The sequence below is a fragment of the Molothrus aeneus genome, chromosome 9, assembly GCF_037042795.1.
Source record: "Molothrus aeneus isolate 106 chromosome 9, BPBGC_Maene_1.0, whole genome shotgun sequence".
NCBI classification, from domain to species: Eukaryota; Metazoa; Chordata; class Aves; order Passeriformes; family Icteridae; genus Molothrus; species Molothrus aeneus.
This window is the reverse complement of record NC_089654.1, coordinates 29,172,139-29,177,763: the sequence shown is the minus strand read 5'-3', so window position 1 is coordinate 29,177,763 and position 5,625 is coordinate 29,172,139.

The following is a 5,625-nucleotide window of genomic DNA, read 5'->3' as shown; positions in this document are numbered from 1 at the left end:
GCTGGCAGAGCAGTGTCTTCTTTTGCTGTGGTCACAGGTCCAGCTTGAGGTGGGGCTGAGGGTTCCTCCTGACACTCTTGGGCTGCCCAAATCAGGGCAGGAATGTCACTTGGGATATCTCTGCTTGTGCTGATGGACACAGTCCTCTGGCTGAGAGAGGACAGGTATTGCTCCTTCTGGTTTCTGCTAAAGAAAGACCAAGAGAAACTTGCTGCTGTGAATCAAAACTTTTCATTCCACCATCTTAAAAAAAGAAACTCTTGGACTCCTTGAATTCTTTGAAGTTCTAAAATAATATTTAAAGTAAGTTTTTAATCTGTGAGAGGGTGGTTGTCTGGTTTTGGTTGGTTGGTTGGTTGGTTGGTTGGTTAGCTTGGTGTTTTGTTTTTCTTTTCTGAGCTACTCTAGCCACTGACAAAAGAACCAAAATGTTTCATTTTGGTCCAGGTGGAGCATTTTGAAGTGAAGCAGACCTTGTGTGCTCATGGATAACTTTCCATTTTCCTGATTTTCCTGAAGCTTCACGCGTCCTATTCTTTTTTTTTTCCCCCCTCCATATTTCTGCTCTGGAAACAACTTCACAAACCCCAAAATTTATAATCTCTCACGAGTGAAACTTGCAGGGAAGGAAAGAACAAAACCCTCTAACAAACCACCCTCCAAGGCTTGCCTGCTCTTTCCCCTGCTCCAACAGCACCGCTGGAGCTCCCCATTGCAGCCGAGCTAACCAGAGTCAAACGAGTTAAAGACATTAATTTGTTCAATATGCAGCGCTTATCCTGGTGGGAAAATGTCCTCCCAGGAACCCAGTGAAACTGTCTGTATTATTATTCATAAAACAGGTGTAGTGTTAAGTGATCTGCCCCTCCTGACCCTCTCAGCAGACAGTGGGGTGAGATGCAGCTTTGGCTGTCCGCGTGACAGATTGCGACGCTGCCGGCTCGGGGAGGTTGCAGGGAGAGGAGGGCTGACAACAGAAAAGGAAGGAGGATGAAAATGAAACGTTTTGTTAAAGCTCCCACACGGGGACATGATTCATTTTCCAGTTTTTCACTGAGAGGAGGAAAAGGAGAATTTAAAAGAGCGGAGAAAAAGAGGGAAAACCCCAACACCACGAAAACGCTTTAATTTTTTCTTTTCCTCCTGAGAAAAACTCAGGGAGAATTTCAATACCTGCGAAAAGCACTGACCAAGAAGATACTTTTTAAGTGAAAAGGCAATTTTTTGGTTAAAAGAGAAGTGTTTAAATACAGAAAATACACAGCCTGCTCATTGTAAAGGTGTTGCTGGAATTTGAGATGCTGCACACAGGCTCTGCTGGGATGGTGCCACACCACACTGCTGGTTAGATGAAGCAGGAGGCCATCTCCAGCCTGGGCTGCTCAGGCTTCTCCCCTAAGAGATGTAAACTTCTAAGAGCTGGCCCCCAGCTGGCTGGGTTGGATTTCTCTTCTGATTGATGCTGATCTCAATCCACTGTTTGTAAACAAACCCAGGCCGCTGCCTGTGATATTTTGGAAGTGATGAATATGGTAACCAAAATGGGGCAGGAAGCCTCAAAGTGGCTGCTGGACACACTCACTCTTACCAGTCTGGAAGGGTGGTCTCTGGGTTCTGGGCCACAAGGTCTGCAGGCTGCAGTTTGAGCAGGGCTTTGTCCTGTTTCTCCAGATGACTACTGGGTTTTTGGAAAAAAGAATTAACACACAGCACAGCACAGACTCCCCCACCCTGTGTCTGGCAGGGCAGAGAGACCATGACTCTCCACGTGGCCTCTGTGAGTGAGACACCACTTGCTCATCTGAAAGTGCCACTAGCAAACCAGTGTCCTCTGCAGAGGAAACAAGGCATGGAGCAACCCAGCTCTGTCTGCAGTCACTGGGGACCTGAGGGTTGATGCAATCTCCTGGATTTGGTCCCAACCCTTGGATTCCTCATTCATACTGTAGACCTCTCTACAGGGGTGTTGTCCAAGAGTTGTGCCTCCCCAAGCCTTGCAAAGCATAGGAGTGAGTCTTTGGACACCCCAAGGAACAAATCCCATAGCAGCTGGCAATAACTCACTGCTGTGGTTATCCTTCTGTCAGTTGCTGCAGAAGGACAGCAGCTTGGCATGGCTGCAGCTTCCCCAGCCCTGGAAAAACATAATTTTCATAAAATAGTAGAAATCACCACCATTGATACACCAAAGAAAGCTTCATCCAGTCACTGAAGCCCCTCATAGCCTCAGATCAAGCTCAGACAATTTTTCCTTTGCTCTGGGATTAGTAAGCAAGCCAGGCTCTGGGAATGACTGGTGCAAGGCCATTTTCTCTCTGCCACCATGCATGACATCTCATGAGCTTCCTGAGTTAGCAGCAGGTCCCCCCCACCATGGGCAGGCTTAGTTCTGGTGCCCAGGCCAAATGTGTCAAAGCATTTATTAATTCTGAGCTGCTCCCTCTGCAATGCTCTGTGGAGGGGGCTTCAAAAAATAATGGAGTTTTGGGTTCTGTAGCGGCTGCTTCAGTTTCTGCTGAGTCAAACAACAGCACTTCTGGATTGAGAAAAAAAAATACATCTCAAACTGTAAAAGTTTGAGCTGGTTTATGTTCAGATTGACTCTGGGCTTCCTGATGGGTTGAGTGATTCAGGGGCACATCCTGAATGACTCTGAGACCTGACATGACTCTCAGACACCAAAAGTGTGAATCCAACTGAGTGCCACCAACACTGACCTTTTCCCAAGGACCTCTTGTCTGGATTGAGCCCTTTGATGGGACTGCCTTTCCCATCTCCCCTGAACTTCCTGAGATACTCCCTTTGCTGCCTGGTTCCTCTGCTCCTCCCCTCTGTGTCCCTCTCCCAGCTCTCTGCTGTCCCATGGGAGGCTGGGCTCTCTTGGTGCCTCTTGGGGCACAGGGAGCAGGGGGAAGAAGGGGAGGCTCCCCAGAGCTGCTGCTGCTGGCAGTGGGAAGCAGAGTGTGTATCCTCTCTCAGGGATGATGGCAAGGTACATTGTAGTGGAAAGCATGGTAGAGAAGCCCTGATAAATCCCCAGGAGTTTATCAGTGTGAGTGACAAAGACCAACCTCTATCTAAGCAAAGCTGCCACTCCATTTTTCGCTCCTCTCTTCCTGTGCCCTCTGTGCAATCAACTCTACCTGAGACAGGGCAGGTCTGGTGGATTTCAGTGGTGAGAGGAGAGGATTTGATCACCCCAGGGCTATCTGACAGCCTGGTGGCTGTGGGCTGCTCTCTGGCTTGCCTCTGTGCCAGGCTGGCCAGCCCAGCTGGCTGTGCAGCTGCTGAAGGGGGTGGCAGCAGGACAGGGAGGTGTGCTCCTTGCAGGGGGAGTGGCATCCAGGGACATCTCTGCTGCTGGACAAGGCTTTTTCTTCTGTGTCAAGCTGGCTTTGGGCATTTGAGGCACCTGGATGGTGCTGGCCCAGCAACTCCTGTCCCAAGGCAGGTGGCTTGTAGCCATCTTTTTCCTGGGTCTCCTGTATGCCTGCTTCTGGGGCCAGCCCTACCTGCTCCTGGGGCCAGCCCTGCCTGCTCCTGGAGGTTTCTGCATCTGCTTGGCTGGGCAGAGTTCAGGTGATGCTGGAGGAGGGATCTGGCAGCTGCTGTGGCTGTGGCTACCTGGGAGCTGAGTGCTGCTGGTCCCCTTCCAGCAGTGAGCAGTGGGGACCTGCACAGAATGTGACAGCTGGGCAGCCCCAGCAGGGCTGGGGAAGATGTGCAGCCCCTCTGCCAACGTTGTGGCCTTGCTCATTCGGTTGGCAGCTTCTGTTTCGTGCACTTCTCCAGCACCACCCACTTTTTGCAACACCTGGCTGCCTGCAGACCCTACAGCTAGAAGGAAAAAGGCAGGACCTGCTTTTCCTCTGGTTTAATTATCTTTGGCTCCTGATGTTGCCCCTAGTTCAGCTCTGGGTGAGCTAATAATGGAAACTGCTCCTCAGAGGCTGTAGTGAGCTGCCTGAAATACTCCCCCCATGTTTTGTAGGGCCACTGCCCATGTTGAAGTTGCACTTTGGGGGGTTTGGAGTGTATTTCTTGCATATTTTACTGGTTCACCTGGTGATCACCTTTTGCACGAGGCCAGGTGTGCTCCGGTACCTCTGACCTGTGTGGGAGCTGGTGGATGTGTAAATCATGAGCAGCAACACCCTGGTGTTCCACACTTGCCTCAGCCCCCAAACCTGATCTTCATAGACCAAGCTGGGAATGGTACACAAGGGCTTCAAGGTGAGACAGTCTCCAAACCCTCCCTGTATGGAGAAGAGGAGGAGGAAAACCATGGGGTGGCAACATCCAGGAAAGAATGACTTCCCTCCCAGCTGCTCCTGCATCTCTGAGCAGGGAAAATCAGGTGGGCGGGCTGAGTCTGCCAGCAAAGTGCCCTGCACAGGGACACAGTTTTTAGCACTGCTGGTGGATGGTATTCCCACCCCAAGGGGCTGCCACTCCCTGGCTGGGTGAGGAAAATCTGCCCTGCACAGCTCTGTGGGATGGACAGGGTGGGGAAGAGCAGCAGGCAGTGCTTGGAGCCCCTGGTCCTGCTGCAGTCAGTCCTTGCTGGGCTGGTGCCTTGGCAAGGTGGCTCCAGTGGATCTGGCTGCTCTGACACTTGGCTGTAGCTGCTCAGAGACCTTCGGGAGAGCCAAAGACAAAGGTGTCAGAGCCCAGTGCCTCCCTGCTGCAGCCCAGCCCTCCTGGATGTGAGTGGTCAGAGCTGTTTGACACTGACCCGTGTGATAGCACCAAGGCTTTCCTGCCCGAACTCCCGGTGGAGTCACTCTGGGATGCAGTAGGGCTGTCCCAGGACCGTGCTTCCCTCTCCCGGGGGATTTTGGCAGGGCGGTGAGCTGCCTGTGCTAACCTGTGGCCTCTCTCCTTCCTCCGAATTCCCAGAGGACACGACCTCGGTCCCTGCATCGCCCACGTCATCTGGGTGTGGGGAGCACTCGGTGACGAGGATGCCCCACAGAGAGGCTGGGAGCGCATCTGCCCCTGGTGCCAAGGTCAGCGGTGAGCACAGGAGGTGAGGTCCCTAAAAGCCTCCCATCCTCCGCGATCCTACCGCGGCTCCCTCGCAGCTCTGCGGCCGGAGGCGGGGGACCCAGCCCTGCTCCGTGCCGGGGAAGCCGCGGATCCCCGTCCGGGCTGCTCCGGCAGCGGCAGGTACGCGGCCCCAGCCCCGCTCCGACCTGCGGGGCCGCGAAACTCCCCGAAAAACAGCGAAACCCCACAAACAGAAGGGAAGGGAGAGCCGGGAAGGACGGGAAAGCGCCGGGGCTACGGGAAGGCTCCAAGTTTCATCTTCCCCGGCCGGGCGGGACCGTTCCTCCGCGGGTTTCCCCTCCCCGAAACCGATGCTGTTTGGCGGAGACGGAGCTCGGCTTCTCCGGGGCCGCTTCCCCCTGCGGCCCCGCGGAACCGGCGCCCGGAGCGCACCGAGCCCGGCTCGGCGCCAGGGATCACTGGAGACGAGCCCTCCGGGGCAGCTCTCCGGCTTTGGTGCTGGGATTTTTTTTTGTTGTTGTTGTTGGTTTTTTTGTTGTTGTTGTTATTTCTTTTTTGTTTTCCTTCTCCCAGCACTGATTTTCTTTTAACACTCCGGAGCAGCGGGAGCGAGGC